This window comes from Asterias amurensis, chromosome 4 (genome assembly GCF_032118995.1).
Source record: "Asterias amurensis chromosome 4, ASM3211899v1".
NCBI classification, from domain to species: domain Eukaryota; kingdom Metazoa; phylum Echinodermata; class Asteroidea; order Forcipulatida; family Asteriidae; genus Asterias; species Asterias amurensis.
The window spans coordinates 2,940,451-2,958,283 of record NC_092651.1 but is presented as its reverse complement, the minus strand read 5'-3'; the positions used below and the strand labels follow the sequence as shown (position 1 = coordinate 2,958,283).

At 37.2% G+C, this 17,833-nt stretch overlaps 1 protein-coding gene across 4 annotated transcripts in view; it reads right to left on the bottom strand.

Annotated features, from left to right (window-relative positions):
• LOC139936067 (exosome complex exonuclease RRP44-like) overlaps nucleotides 1-17,833 on the bottom strand; it is a 201,398-nt gene that overhangs the window by 36,194 nt on the left and 147,371 nt on the right. The window lies entirely within an intron of this gene.

Genomic DNA, 17,833 nt, shown 5'->3' with positions numbered 1-17,833 from the left:
CCGATACCAAGACCCCAAATGGGGGGGGGGGGGGTGGGGGGCGGGGGGGGGGGGGGGGGAGAACGTATGACCAAGACCAGAGGGTTCGAGACTGAGCAAGAGTTAATCGGCTGTGGTGGTATTGCGGTAATATTACGTGCATTTTTTAAGATAGCTGGTGTGGATTTCACAAAGAGCTAGGACTAGTCTTATCTCGAGTTAGGACCAGTTACTCGTCCTAACTTAGGACTATCCATGCAATTTGTGTATCTCCTAGGACTAGTCCTAAATTAGGAGTAGTCTCCTAAGTTAGGACTAGTCCTAACTCTTTGTGAAATCCACCCCAGGTCTTGTTTTGAGACCAGCAGTAAAATGTTTGAGACCTTATTGGTCCGAGACCAACACCATGACCGAGAGTTCAAGACCCCAAGTGGGGAGACCAAATCCAAGTTTCGGTCTCGGGACCTACGGTCCCTACCAACACCACTAAAAGGTTCATGATACCAATCTATCATCGACCCCCCCCCCCCCCCCTCCCCTCCCATCAGATCAACACAAAGAAAGACCTTCAAAGAAAACCATCAGCTCATTATCTCTAAAAAGCATCACATTACATTTTCTAGGCTCGTTAAGTTTTACTACATTCGGATTAACCATCAGGCTAGTCTAGATAAATGGGATGGTATGGCAAGCAGTACAAAGTACAGCACCACATGTTTTTTTAATTTTATAGCTCCATGCTGTTACTGAATTAGTTGCTGTATAACTGAATGGTATCGATTAAAATATTTATTCCGGTATAAAACACGTCAAAATGACAAAGCTGGCTGGTGCATCTGGAATGTATTGATCACACAGCTTTTTTATTAATTGTTTTAAGTTATAAATACGTAAGGAGGTAACTCTGATTATGTGTCTTGCATCCAATACAGTGAAGTAGCTACATATTTTGCAAAGGTTTGGGCACAACAAGTTAAATGCATCCCTGCAGTATTTTCTGGCTGTTAGGTTTTACAAAATTATTGATTGTTAATGATATGCCAAACTCCGAGTCCATTGGTCATCGAAGTTTCAAGAGAATAATAAAAAAAACAATTGTTCTGTTGTGATACTTTGTGTGCTTTCAGATGCACAAGAAGGCTTCAGCTGAAGTCTTTTATTATTTGAGTGAGCAATTACCTCTTTCTCAAAAAACAACAACATTTATTTCAGAGGGAGCCATTTCTCACAATGTTTTATACTATCAAACAGCTCTCCATTGTTCGTTACAAAGTAAGTTTTTATGCTCATCTATATTTTGAGTAGTTCGCAATAGTGTGCCTCATAAGCAACTCTGCATAGAGCTGCTAAGCACAAAAATTTGCTTAGCATGAAATTTATTTCTTGATAAAAACAAGATTATATATATTTGGTTTGCGGTAACACCATGTGTGTATATCTACTTGCCAGGTAGAGTTGTTCTTAGGGAACTGTCTTGCTTTATTCTACTGCCGTGGAGTAGAAAATCGAAAAGACTTCTCAGTTCTGAAAAGAACTGTCCTGCTTTATAACTATTACCAGGGCGGATGGTATAGAAATTTGACTGGACTACTTCTTTGGCTTATAGGATCGTAATAAATGTACTGCCGCGGAGTCAGTTCGGAATTGGTCTCAACGTTTCGACTAGCTTGCTCTAGTCATCGTCAGGAGACTCCAAGATTACCAACCAAATTTCCATTTGTTGCATATTGCTTGTTACTGGTATTCAGCTGTTATTTTCTTTTGTGAAAAATCATGTGAAAATTTGGTTGGTAATCCTCCTGTTTTTATAAAGAAAGAAATTTCATGCTAAGCAAATTTTTGTGCTTAGCAGCTCTATAAATTGGGACCTGGTCAACAAATTCTGAGGCAACTAAATTCCCGAATGACTGAGAGATGAGAAACTCGCTAGAATTAGAAAACAATGCGGTTTATGAGAGAGCGCACTAATAGGCAGCACTTAAATGGAAATAATGATGAGAATGTGTGTGTCAGCTGGCACACATGATCATGCCAGACCATGAGTCACTATGATCTCATTGCATTGAAATGCCTAGCTCTGTCTAGCCTTAGCTGTCTGGGAGGACCATAGGGGGTTTTTCTCTCTGCTGTATTCCTATCAGGCCAAATCAAAATAAAAACATGTGAATGGTCCCTGCCCGCTTCCTTTTTAGAGGCCGCCTCCTTTAATTTTTTGTTTTAGTAGGATGTCATGTCAAGTTGCCTTCTTCATCCATGAGCCTTCAATCAACATCTAACATTCATCCTCAACTTTCAAATGGCCCATGCACCAATACCCGCTATGGGGATAGAGCATTCTCAGTAGCTGCACCAACTTGCTGGAACAAGCTCCCTCTTCACATCCGTGACTCATCCTCAATCAGCTCATTCAAGACTCGGTTAAAAAAAATCTTTTCAGACAACTCTGAAGCGCTTTGAAACGACAGTGGAAAGCGCTATACAAATGTTATTTATCATATTATTATTATCTAGGTCTGAGTGGTTAAGAGCATTGAATTCAAGTTCTGGTGAATAGGTCATCAGAGTGTGGGTTCAGGTCCCTAAGTCCTGACACTTGAGAAAGCTTTACTATTTCACCTGGGGGTATAAATGGGTAGACCTTCAGGTTGATATTGTGGATGATACAGCCTCTGGAGGATTACTGTTACCCATTACAGGTTAGATACTCCCTTGGGAGCTGACAAAGATGAAAGAGGAATGTTATTGGCCCAATGACCAGCCATTGATTTCACCAAACTCATCCTTATTTAGGATTAATCCTAAGAGTTAGGATGAGTTAAGGTCAGTAACAACGTTAAAGCCATTATACACTTTCGGAACAGGAAAAAAAAAAGTTTACCGATTTACAATTAACTTACGGGGTTTACAGAAGGTCATGGTGAAAGACTTCTCTTGAAATATTGTTCCATGAAATGCTTTACTTTTTGAGAAAACGAAAAAACAATTATCAATTCTGGACATCGAGAATTACGGATTTATAGTAAACACATGTCATGACACGGCGAAACGTGCGGAAACAAGGTTGGGTTTTCCTGTTATTTTCTCCTGACTCCCATGACCGATTGAGCCTAAATTTTCACAGGTTTGTTATTTTATATATTAGTTGTGATACACGAAGTGTTGGCCTTTGGACAATACTGTTTACCGAAAGTGTCCAATGGCTTTAAGAAACATTGAACTCATCCTAAGTTAGGACGGGTTACTCGTCCAACTCGAGATAGGATTAATCCTAGTGTTTTGTGAAATCGGCTGCAGGGCACTTATGATAAAAAAAAATCACATTGCGATGGTTATTGTGAAATGCACTATACATACAAGAACTATCATTATCATATAAATTTGTTTTTGTGAACAGAATTTTTTCTCCATATTTTAACAATCTCAGCAAGGAAAAACTGTTTTAAATGAAAAGCCCTGCTGTTTGTCTTAATGGGAAGCCATAAAAAAAAAGTGTCGTCCTTCCTTTTTTCAAAAAGGGGATACGCTAAACATGTTTTTTTTTTGGCCAGGTGAACATTTGTCTGGACATCCCTTGGTGCTTGTCTGGTAGTAGTACACCCTTGGCGAGATTCACACCTTCATCATTAGGTGCAATTAGGCATTCATAATTAGTTGCTGTTGACAACTAACAGTTAGCCTATTATTTCAAAACTTAAAGGAACACGTTGCCTTGGACCTGAAGAGTTGGTCTATAAAAAGCATTTGTAACCCTATGTTATGAAACACATATGGTTAGAAAGATATTTCAAAAGTAGAATATAATGATCCACACAAGTCACTCGAAATTGCACGGTTTTCCTTTTACGTAGCGAACTAACACGGTCGGCCATATTGTGGAGTCAAAATTTTGCAAAATGGCCGACCGTGTTTCTTCGCAACGTAAAAGCGCGCCTAGAAATTGTCTGCTTACTTGAGTTGAGGAATGTAAAATATATTTATGCTTACGCACATATTTTTTGCTATCGTAAGCACAAAGATTTGCTTATGGGTAAGGCTCATTGCATTTCTTTTCCTGGTAAGGACTCTTACCCAACACAACAGTTAAATGCTAAAGCAGTTTCCAAACATCTCTAAACACAATAGAACCTACACAGTCAGTCAACCATACTCCAGTCCTTATTCCCTTTGCAAGTCTGCTGATGTGGCAGAGTGAGTCCCTGAATCCAAACAATGTACTTAAAACACAATGTACTTTTCCTATTGTACATTTAAGTACATGTAAACCCCCTTTAAAAGCCTACTGAAGAATCCCTGAGATTTCCAGAATACAATGAAAACAAAACAACAACAGGGGGGGAAGGGGTATCACTGGCATGGGTGATAGGTCATCTACATTACATAAAGGATCCCATCCTAAAGATTAAGGGCTACAATGTACATGTTTAAGGCCTACAAGCCTTGATATCACCTATGCCTTGAATGATATCACCTATGGCACCCACAGCAATTGCCATGGTGCCCTGTGCTTTTGCTGTGGTGCCCTTTGCAAAGTTCTAAAACACAACTTTCAATTTCTGTCTTAAATGTCATATTGGATGAGAAATAAATCAAGCTAATTTCCTGATTGGAGTTTATCACTCAGTGAGCGTTTTATTCTTCCTTTTCTTTTAACCGTGCAAAATATCTAATAATTTTTTCCATTATTTTCTCAGATGGCCGATCGATCTCAAACTTCTACAGGTTTCTCAGTTTATGTATGGTGGATTGCATAAAGTGCCTTTACTATCAGCAACTGTTTTATTAGCAAAAAATGCTGTAATGTTCCTTTAACCATAGAGCAAGGGTTTAACCTAATACTATTATTAGAAATACCGTAAGGATGAGGCCTTAAGGTGCGTGGACCTCTGACTCCCTACACATGCCCCTCCCTTCTTAGAATAAAACTGCACACAATAGAGAAAGGACTTTCTTTGCACGGATACTACATCAGTCAATATGTTTCTTTGAGCAATGGCTATGAGCAATGAGTGTTGGATTAGTGCCCTGTAAATTTAACGATTGATTGATTTCTTTTCTAAATCTAGATAGATAGATAGATTATAGATAGATATTTAGGATATTCACGGAGGCAACAGAGGTGATTGCCTTGATGCCCCTGGTCACTGCCTCCGTGCCCTTGAAATGCTTCTGTAGAAATTTACAATTTTATCATAGGGTGCCCTTTACCAAGGAAAAACGCCTTGGCGCCCTTGCCCTTTCAAAAACAAAGCATACAGGCCTGAGATACATTTATTCAATGTTGCAAATAGTATATAATACGGAGTAATATGGTCAAAATTATAGCAAATATAAAAGAGACTAAAAGCTGAAACTTTAAACAAAATGCATCATCTAGGTCCGTGGAAAAGCACAGCTTTTGTTCCCCAGCCTTTGAACGGACAGACAAACAAGACAGAGAGACATTATAATACAGGACAAAACAAACAGGTGTAAGACAGAAAATCAAGCCGTTATTATTTCCACATACAAAAATTACATCAGTAATTATATACCTCATGTGGATAATTAAATAAGGTAAACTAAACAAGCAACCAAATAAATTGCTCCACAGACATGATTGTTAGTTCGCGGTCGATTTCGCTTGGGCAAAAATGGTCACACACAAAGACCCTTCAGTACTAAAGTTTCTTTGATTCCTCAATGTATAGTAGGCCAACCATTGTACATTGAATACAACCAGAGAGATGTCACACCACAGCCCTATGTAGGCATAGAATAAATGTGTCAAATAATCCACTCCCACACACATTCCTGTCCTCGGTAATGGAGACCGCTTCAACTTTTCAAACCCAAAACAGCTGCCTAATCTTTTTATGTAGAGTAGAGGTGGCTAATACAATTTTACAGTTCGACTAACAATCCATAATCCAGGGCTAGTATAACCACAGAGGTATTTTCCCTTCCTCCATGGTATAACAGATGGTGGTCAAAAACAGAGTTAGAGGAGGAGGGGGGGGGGGCGGTCAACGAAAGAAAATCATTAGAAATAGCCTAGACCCCACCCCGACCTTCCAGACCCCCAGATTGTGAGAAAAGACTCCCTCTGAAGTCACATAGTTTTTCAGAAAGAGGTAATTGCTCACTCAAATATTTGAATCTTCAAGCCATAAGGCTTTCTCAGGCATCTGAAAGCCCACAAGTTTGTGCAACTAGGGTGTTTTTATATTCATTTTGGTTTTAACCCATATGCACTGGTGTGTGTTAGCACTGTATAGTCAGTACTTACCCGAGTTCTGTGAAAACAAAAAATGACAGGCATATTACTCGGGTGGGTTTCGAACCAATGACCTTTGCAATTCTAGAGCAGTGTCATACTAACTAGACCACCGAGATTGCCCGGTGGCTAGAGGCAGTTCGAATCCTATGTTTTAGCAGTGGGTACCGCAAACGATATGTTAAATTTGCATCGGGGATAAGATATTCATTTTGGTTTTTACCCATAATTTCTGTAATTTTATGTATGTGCAGCATTGGTGATAAACAACTCAATATGTATGAACATTATATGACTGGGACCTTGTCATTGGACAGATGGCCATCGATGCAAATAGAGCATACAATCTATGATCTAATCAGCCAAAAGGTCAACCATAACATCAAGTGTCATGTTTGTCTGCAACAAATTAGAAACACTGGCTTATTACATTTCTCTGTTCTGATGTTTCTATCCTTAAAGGGAAGGTACACGTTTGGTAGTTGCTCAAAACAAATATTAACTTAAAAAACGGACTTGGTAACGAGCATTGAAGAGATGTTGTTAGTATAAAACACTGTGGAAAATGACTCCCTCTGAAGTAACGTAGTTTTTGAGAAAGAGGTAATTTCTCACCAAAATATTAAAAGACTGAATGTCTCCATCCAAGGCAGTGGACACTATTGGTAATTGTCAAAGCTCAGTCTTCTCACTTGGTGTATCTCAACATATGCATAAAATAACAAACCTGTGAAAATTTGAGCTCGATTGGTCATCGAAGTTGGGAGATAATAATGAAAGGAAAAAAAACACCCTTGTCACACGAAGTTGTGTGCTTTCAGATGCTTGATTTCGAGACCTCAAAAAATCCAATTCTGAGGTCTTGAAATCAAATTCACTGAAAATTACTTCTTTTTTGAAAACTACATCACTTCAGAGGGAGCCGTTTCTAACAATGTTTTATACTATCATCCTCTCCTCACTACTTGTTACCAAGCAAATGCTAATCATTGTTTTGAGTAATTACCAATAGTGTCCACTGCCTTTAATTGATTTGTTTTACTTTAAAGAGTCAAAATAAAAACCATCTGAAAAGACCATTAAACAACTGTCAGTACTTCCTGGTGTGGAAATGGAATGTATGCATCATTACAATGTACAGTATACGTGTATGATCCCTTATAGTCTACCTGTGGGACATCCAAAGGCAAGAATTCTACTATAATGTAGAACTATTCATTTATGATGTCTGCAGCTGTTTAACACCCACCCTTTTTGACATGCACTCCGTAAATAGAAGACAGATATTCCGGCCTTCAGCTATTGTCACTGCAACACAAATGGCTATTTGTACAAAATGTACTTCAACTGAGCAAGGTCATGACATGTGATGTTTACAAAGATAAAGCACACATTTTATTATTTTACTAGTACCACTTGTTGTTTGATGGTCTTTTGTTTATATTTCTACATTTCCTGTTTTCAAGTAATGTATTGGAATCACTGATGATGACTAGAGCAAGCTAGTCGAAACGTTGAGACCAACTTAAGAACTCACTCCGCAATAGTGCAGTTATAACAATCCTATAAGCTAAAGTAGTAGTCCCAGCCAATTTTATACCTTCCGACCTTGAGTAGTTCTTTTCAGAACTGAGAAGTCTCACGAAAAATCTGATCGACTCATATTTATACAAGACAGTTCTCTAAAGAACAAACTCTACCTGGCAAGTAGATACACACATGGTGTTACCACACACCAAAAATTATATTGATACCTCACCATGCAATGCCTCAAATCCTATGGAATCGCGCAACAAATGATTTCAATTCCATTAAACATTCCTTTTCATATTTAAATAACAAAAGACAAAATCATTGGATAAGTTGGACAAAGCTTCACATTGTGTTGAAGGCAGTGGACACTATAGGTAATTACTCAAAATGATTATCATCGTAAAACCTTTCTTGCTTACGAGTAATGAGGAGAGGTTGATAGTATAAAACATTGCGAGAAACCGCTCCCTCTGAAGTGATGTAGTTTTTGAGAACTGCTCTAAAATTGCAAAGGTCAGGGGTTCGAATCCCATCCTCTGGAGAGTACTGAGTATACAGTGTTGACACACATCAGTGTATGTATAGGTAAAACCAAAATTAATTTTTATTATCCCAGATGGAAATTTAACATCTATACTGGGCAATCTTGGCGTCTAGTTGGTAAGACACTGCTCTAGAATTGCAAGGGTCATGGATTCGAATCCACCCGAGTTATAAGCCTGTGATTTTGTTCACAGAGCTCGGGAAAGTACTGAGTATACAGTGCTAACACACATCTGTGTATGGGTAAAAAAAACAAATTTAATATTTGTTATCCCCGATGACAAATTTAACATCTCTTATAAGAATTATCTTGATTAGGAGTAGGCTACAAATCGATGCAAAACCAAATTGAATAGGTTTAAACCACTTTCAAGTCTGGTGTAGATCGGTGTAGGCCTAGGTAGGTAGTAAAATGATTAACTAAACGAAAGTGTGTCAGAGATCAAGGATGTCACGATAACACTGAAATAACATACAACAGGAAGCCAAAAAAAAACATCAGTAAATTAAGAGAGAAAGTGAGATACTTGTTTGCGGGAAACCTGAACTAAGGCTACATATCCGGCACTTTCTGTTTGTTTATCCATGATTTGTAACAAAAACAAAAATGATGGGGTGGTTTGGTGGGCATTGTGAAATGCTTGGATTCAACTTTGTGGCACAATAAAAGGTATTTGTTATGGAATGACTCTAGCTACCAGGCAATCTCAGTGGTCTAGTTGTTAAGACACTGCTCTAGGATTGCAAAGGTCGGGGGTTCGAATCCCACCAGAGTAATATGTCTGTGATTTTGTTCACAGAACTCGGGAAAGTACTGCGTTATACAGTACTAACACACATAGATGTAAGGGCAAAACCAAAAAAAATATTCCTTATCCCGATGCAAATTAAACATCTATTTAGAGACTGAGCATGTTTTGAGCTCATTTAATGGTAAAAGAGAGCAGTAGTTTATGACAATATTTGAGAAACGCATTTTATCTAGCATTTTGCGATTATGTTACACAGGAACTCTTCTCTCAACGTGTTATAATGACAGAACACAATAGTGAGTTTCTCAAGGATATCCTGTCAATCCTGATTGTTGTATAGAGAGGAAGAGAAACAAGGAAATGTTGCCTTAATCTGATCAGCCTAGAAAGTACATTTAAAGACACTGGACACTATTGGTAATTGTCAAAGACCAGTCTTCTCACTTGGTGTATCTCAACATATGCATAAAATAACAAACCTGTGAAACTTTGAGCTCAATTGGTCGTTGAAATTGCGAGATAATAATGAAAGAAAAACACCCTTGATACACGAAGTAGTGTGCTTTCAGATGCTTGATTTCGAGACCTCAAAATCTTATTCTGAGGTCTCAAAACCAAATTCACGGAAAATTACTTCTTTCTCAAAAACGAGCCGCGTCTCACAATGTTTTATACTATCAACAGCTCCTCATTACTCCTTACCAAGTAAGGTTTTATGCTAATAATTATTTTGAGTAATTATGAACAGTGTCCACTGCCTTTAAACATGTATGGTTAAAGTTTAACAAAACTAAACGGTATGAAGCCAAAATATCAACCAATATCAAGCGCAGATCCAGGATTTACAGGATTGCCCGGTAGCTAGAGGCAGTATGAATCCTAAGTTTTAGTAGCAGGTACCGCAACGATTTAATAAATGTTAAATTTGCATCGGGGATGAAGAATATTCGTCTTGGTGTTTCCCATGAATATGCTGTCTTCAAATTTTTTAGCGTAAATTGCTTGATGAAATCATTCTCGGATGTACATTTTACTTTTTCCTTTGCATCTATCCATGCATGATCCTTCGATTTGAGTCTTATCTTAATACAAAATTAATCAGGGGCAGAGTTGCCCTTTCCAAAGTTACTAAATGTATGATGAATTCAATTAACTGGCTATCAAGCTGGCACAAGGCGAAATGGCAACTGAATAATGTATACGGATGAATAAAGTCTGAGAATACTTCAGTACAGGGATTATTGTGGATATGACATGATGGGCCTGCAATTTCACCTTTAAAAGGGCAAGGATGTTTTCAGTTTGCAAAGGGCACTTCTGTTCTGCAAGTCAATGGGAAACTTTTGAAGGGGCACCAAGGCTAAGACAAAGACCAGGGGGCAACAGAGGCCTTGTGGCCTGCGTGTAATTCCAAGCACGGCTACACACAAACTCACACAAACAGGCTATTAATCATTGAGGAATTTTTATGTACCAACTATTTTTTTTATGACAGTTTATGACAGGAAGAAATAATAAAATTGAACAAAAAATAACCCTTCAATAACAACAGTTGTTGTTTTCATACAATGTGATCATGAATTCCCTGGTGATCCTAGACAACAATTTGATAGAATGATGGGTCCCTTGTGTGGTGGAGAGACCAAGCCATGAGAATCTTAAAGCCCTTTCACATGGCAGCAATTAAACACGCGTCCCTTGCTTAATTTAAGCACGGTTACAAAATTTTACCAGCTGCTCTCCATTTAACACGACATCAATTTAACTGGGGTCCTTTGCTTAATTTTAGCATGGTTGTGAAATGTAGCAATGTTTGACAAGATTTTGCAAGAGAACTTGGGACAGTAGAAACAAATTGTTGTCCTTTCACACGAGGTACATTTTGTAAAATTTTACAAGCATGCTACAACTTAGCAAGGGACCCTTGCTAAATTAAATTGCTCTCGTGTGAAAGGAAAATAATGTTGAAACTGTCCACCAAAATTTGAGATCAATTCAACAAGGGACCTTGGACAGTCCAAACATTGTGGTCCTTTCACACGAAGTGCAACTTTCACAACCATGCTCAAATTAAACAAGGGACCCCTGCTAAATTGCTGTCGTGTGAAAAAGGCTCTAGATACAATTCAATCTTTAAAACTGTTTCCAGGCAATGGATAAGGTCTAGTGGCCAAGCAGCACTAACAAACAATCCTATCTTTCCTGGGGTATTTTTGACCATAAAGAAGACCATCAAAATGTAGCCAGACTGATAATCTTATGAAGTACCAAAGCAAATAAGAGTTTGTTTGCGGAGTAGCAGAGGTGAGGTCATGATCAGAGGTTTCATTCTTGTTTATGGTTTTTAGAGGCCATGTTCCCAGGGATTTTGTTGTTCAATAATAAGCACGGAATCAGGTGACTCTACTGGACCAGTCCATTCCATCTATGGGTGCGACTAACACTGGATAACCCATAAAGAAGAATTACAATCGGCTGATTATGTACACGTACATAGAAGCTACTTGCTATATTCCAAAGTGTATGTTGAAAAGACGATTGTCGACCAATGCATACAGTTAAAACACAAAATTCTCTTCTGAATTTAAAGGCACTGGACACTATTGGTAATTACTCAAATCAAATGTTTTGAGAAAGAGGTAATTTCTCACTCAAATATTAAAAGACTTCCGACCTGAAGCATTTTATTAGGCATCTGAAAGGACACAACTTAAAAGACAACTAAATGTAGGGTGTTTTTTCTTTCATTTTTGTTGTTGCAACTTTGATGACCAACTGAGTCAAAATTTTCACAGATTAGTTATTTTATGCACATGTTGGGATACACCAAGTGAGAGTATAGGTCTTTGACAATTACCAAAGGTTTCCATTGCCTCTAAGGCAAACTTCATCTTGGCTATATTACAGTAATGTTATTTTATTTAGAAACAGTCATCCAACACCAATGGAGGTAGACATATGACATAGCTTCTCACTGAACCACACAACAAAGCAGGCCAGGCACACCACCGAGGCCACACCTTAAGCTTGTTATCAGTGATTACCCCATGTGTATTATCATAGAGAAAGGACCAGCTCTAGTATTATTATGGCAGTTATTTCCTCCTCCTGTTTGCCACTGAAGTTCATAGAAAAAGGCACTACAAACTAAATTGCTATGTTCCTCTCAGTGTTAGAGATTCAGGGCTTAAATTTTACACTGGACCACTTGCCCAAGGCCAGTGATTTTAGCGTCGGGCCAGTAAGTCCATTGTTTTTTTTTCTTGTTTTTTTTTTCAAGTCAACATCTTTGTCTCAAAAACGTGATGTTCAAATGTTGAGTTTGAGTCTCAACAAATATCTTTTAATTCTGCCGAGTATCAACATTTATAGACACTTGACACCTATCTCAACATGGAGGAATAATTTGATCTCAACATATACATGCATAAAATAACAAACCTGTGGAAATTTGAGCTCAATCGGTCATAGAAGTTGTGAGATAACAATGAAAGAAAAAACACCCTTGTCAGACCATGACAAAGTTGTGTGCTTTCAGATGCTTAATTTTGAGACCTCAAATTCTCAATCTGCGGTCTCGAAATCGAATTCGTGGAAAATTACTTCTTTCTCGAAAAGTACTCCACTTCAGAGGGAGCCGTTTCTCACAATGTTTTATACTACTATCATTGGTCAAGTAAGGTTTTATGCTAACACTTATTTTGAGTAATTACCAATAGTGTCCACTGCCTTTAAACAGAAGAAATAAATCTTCTCTTATTGTTTAGTTATGAAACAGTTTAGATGATAAAAACCATGTTCTCATTTTGGTTCTAGTCTCTTCTCATTTTGATTCCGGTCTCGTTAATAATATCCCAGTCCAGTTAAGATTCTGAGCTACCAGTCCTACACTGCAATCTTGTGGATATTTTCACAAAATTCTAGCCCTGTTAATGCATGGAAACTTTGCACTAGCGATGCACATAAAATATACAAGGATCAAAATATATAGGTCTACATTTCGTCCTTGGAAACAAGTATTAAAATTGTATTACAAAGTCTGACCTACATGAACATGTGGTGCAGGATTTAATACAATATTCAGGGTGTTTGATCACAGCTTTTCTGATTTTAACCCAAGGGCAAAAAACCCCAAAACAACAGGAATCCATACCAAAGTTGGAAGAATAGCACAAGACAACACTTGTAATGAAAACAATTGAGCAGTTTTCATATAGATACATGAAGGGAAAAGCATTACCATTTCAGTCATATCTTTTTACAAAGTTCAAGTGCTCCCAATTAACATATTATCAGAAAGCACTGTCAACAATTGGTAGAAGTCTTCATTTTGCTATGGCACTTTGTATGTAACAGGAAATGAACTCGGCCCACTCAAACCATAGACAAACCCCACCCCAATTTGATTTTGTGTATGTTGTGAAAATACACTTGTAATGAAAACAATTGAGCAGTTTTCATATAGATACATGAAGGGAAAAGCATTACCATTTCAGTCATATCTTTTTACAAAGTTCCAGTGCTCCAAATTATCATATTATCAGAAAGCACTGTCAACAATTGGTAGAAGTCTTCATTTTGCTATGGCACTTTGTATGTAACAGGAAATGAATTCAGCCCACTCAAACCATAGACAAACCCCACCCCAATTGATTTTGTGTATGTTGTAAAAATATACTGTCACAGTTTTGTTACAGCGTCACCATGCTGAAAATGGTATTTATAACCCCTATAAAACGGGTTCTTTTATTTCATAAATGTCCAGATTAAGAAAACCCCCCACAAATAAACAGTTGAATTTGTTGGTTGGACAACTCAAAATAGAGATGTAAGAATATGGACGACACTTTACTTCTCCGAACAAACAATGAGAGAAGGTTCTGTAGAAGTTTCTGTAAAAAATCCTATCTAAGGTAAACTTTTACGAGACTTTTTAATCCATTTCTAAACATGCACTCTAACCAACCATCCAAAAACATGAATAGAAATCCTTGTTCAGTATAGCTGTGAAAATTCCACCAAGGACATCTATGGTTAACCACGGTTGACAGGAATTTTCAGTCGATTTCATAGCAGGCATTCTAACTAATCAAGCCATCCCAAAACGTGAATGGAAATCCTTGTTCAGTATTATAGCTGTGCAAATTCCACAAGGACATATATGCATGCTATGTAGTCGGTGTAATAACAGACAACTCCAAACAGACTCCTTTATGAACATGAATTTAACTTAAATTATCTCAAATAATACAATGAGAGAGGGGTTAACAAGTTTCTGTAGAAAATTCTACCTATGGTTAACCATGGTTAAACTTTGATAGGAACTTTCAGTCCATTTAAAAACACGCATTCTAATCAAGCCATCCAAAACCCATGGAAAAAAAATCCTAGTTCAGTATAGCTGTGCAAATTCCACTAAGGACATCTGTGTAGTCAGTGTACAACAGACAACTCAAAATCAACTCCTCTCCTTTAGGTACATTAAACAAAACTTTACTTATCTCTATGACTATGAGAGAGGGTTACAAATTTCTGTAGAAAATTCTAACTAAGGTTAATCATGGTCAGGTTATCTTTTGTAAGAATTTGTTAACCCATTTCTCAACACGCATTCTAACCAGAGGGGTTACAAGTTTCTGTAGAAAATTCTAACTAAGGTTAACCATGGTTAACTTTTGTAAGAATTTGTTAATCCATTTCTCAACACGAGCCATCCAAAACCCTGGGTGAAAAATCCTAGTTCAGTTAGCTGTGCAAATTCCGTCAAGGACATCTATAGTAGTCTGTGTACAAACTCCAAACCAACACAACTACATGTACAAAGCATAGTTCCAAAGTTAGCCATACTTCCTGCTGGTGGTGGTGGTGGAATTAGCTGGCTCCAGGCACCAGGAAATACATGTAATGGCAAAATAAATAATGCCGGAACTACTTTCTAGCCATTTCCACCAATCAAAATGTGACATATATGGGTGTGTTCATGGAATAGGACTCTGTATGCTGACACCACTGCATAATGGTAGCAGAATTTACGTAAGCACATATAGGCCGCTTTAACAGGATAAAAATCACTGAAATTGTTTCTTTTATTTACACAAATGGTGTTTACACATACACTTGTATCACTCTATTCATTTGAAGTATCAGAATTTCTATCAAAATAATTCTTGCATACAAAATGAGTTCTAATTCAACATTTTTTGTTTAAATTAACATAAATGCTGGAACTACTTTTGATTGACCTTACATTGACCTTTAACCCATGAGCTTTTCTTATAAACAGGAAATAACACAAAGTAACTTTCAGCTGAGTGAAAATACTCAAAATTACAAAGAAAATTAGCTTCATATAATTTTATACTTGCACACAAATCATGGAGGTTTAAATTCTAAATATTGTCCCAATCGCAACATCCCATGTAGAAATCTTTTTCAAAAAACAATAAAGATTTTTCAGAAGAAAATCAACAGACAATTGCACCCTATCAGACCTGATACATCCCTGAGCCAACAAAGGCGATCTCTCCATGCCCCCTGGTCATTGTCTAGGGCCCTTGAAATGCTCAAGTAGAAATTTACTCATGTACTTTTATCTTTGTATCTTCTCCAATTTTAGAGGTTTTGAAAAAAAATTAAAAATAGGGTGCCCTTAACCAGAAACAAAAAATGCCTTGGAGCTCTTGCCCTTTTGAAAATGAAGCAAACAGGGCTGCCCTATGCTGTTAATTTTAGTGCTTTTGTTTTAATTTCAGAGAATGACAAGAAAAAACAACAAATGCGAATGACAAAAAAAAAAGAAACAAGAGGAAACTATGCTGTTAATTTTAGTGCTTTGTTTTAATTTTAGAGAATGACAAGAAAAAACAACAATGCGAACGACAAAAAAAACAAGAGGGAAACTACGACCAAGCCAAGCCCGCAGCATTGAGCCAAAGAAAGTCCAGCAAACGTCGGTGTCTCTATGACGAGAACATGCAGGCCAAGCCAGGCCGAGAGAATATAAAATTCTTTCTTGAAAACATAACTATTTCAGAAGAAAATTTATCCATAATAATGATAATGATAATAAGCATTTATATAGCGCCATCTATCTAGAAAACTAATCTGAGGCGCTGAAGAGGAAAAGAAACCTAAACAAAGAAGATCAACAGACAATTAAATTATCTCATTGTTCATCCATGTTTTTCATCCTATTTTGTTTTAATTTTGATTTGTTTTCTCGTTTTCGTCAAAATAAGATTGATTCTGAGAAAGGATGATTCATAAGGTCCTTTGAGAATAGTCAGAGTGTTTCATTATAGAGCTTAATTAGCCCCCTTGGTTCAACTCGTTTCTCGTTACAATTATGCCATATGTTATAAACAGACTGTAGGAGTGTAGCAAATATCATGACTCATGCACTGCTACATGGGGTTTAAAGACACTGGACACTTTTGGTAATTGTCAAAGACCAGTCATTTCACTTGGTGTATCTCAACGTATGCATAAAATAACAAACCTGTGAAAATTTGAGCTCAATTTGTTGTTGAAGTTGCGAGATAATGATGAAAGAAAAAACACCCTTGTCACACGAAATTGTGTGCTTTCAGATGCATGATTTCGAGACCTCAAAATCTAATTCTGAGGTCTCGAAATCAAATTCATGGACAATTATTTCTTTCTCAAAAACTATGTTACTTCAGATGGAGTTGTTTCTCACAATGTTTTATACTATCAACAGCTCTCCTTTACTTGTAACCAAGTAAGGTTGTATGCTGATAATTATTTTGAGTAATTACCAATAGTGTCCACTGCCTTTAATTATAGCAGAAGAGTCAGATGGTGATTGTAATGGCAAACGGGCTCCTATTACTATCAAGTAATACAGATGAGATCAAAGAGGTATCAGGGCACTCAAAGTGTCTTGGTTTTGGAAACGTTTTGATCCTATATATCTGTAGATGTCTATACATTAAACTAACATGTGAAGAAAACACAAGTCCCACTTCACGTTATTTTACCCAAAATGTTTACTAGAAGAATTGTTAATTTATAAGAAAAACCTGTTCTTCATTAACTTCATACACCCTTGTTACAGCATGTGATGATTATAACATACATGTACCTACAGAAATGTATTCTTAAAGGCGAAGTTAAGGCTTTGGTTTTGGGAACTGCTCAACTGTTTTAATCCTATGTAGTTGTGTTCGATAAAATTAACCTGTTAAGACGCATTTCATTTCAAGTTGTCAAGTTTTGAGATATCGCTTAAAATTCAGAGTGATTATGTCCACGCAAAAATAGGAATACATAATCTGAGAAAAGTTACTGACAAACAAATCTTCTCAGATTCAAAAGGCCAAGGACTATACAGTATCAACTAGACATCTAAACATCAGATAAACAATATCAAACGGGCATAAAACATTAAAGCCATTGGACACTTTTGCTAAACAGTGTTGTCCAAGGCCCACACTTTGTGTATCACAACTTCTATATAAAATAACAAACCTGTGAAAATTTAGGCTCAATCGGACCTCGGAGTTGGGAGAAAATAACGGGAAAACCCACCCTTGTTTCCCCACGTTTCGCCGTGTCATGACATGTGTTTAAAATAAATCCGTAATTCTCGCTAACGAGAATTGATATTGTTTTAATGGTTTTTCAATAAGTAAAGCACTTCATGGAATAATATTTCAAGATAAGTCTTTCCCCATTACCTTCTGTAAACCCTGTAAATTTTTCTGTACTGAAAGTGTATAATGGCTTTAAGCGTTTTATATCTAAACTTTAA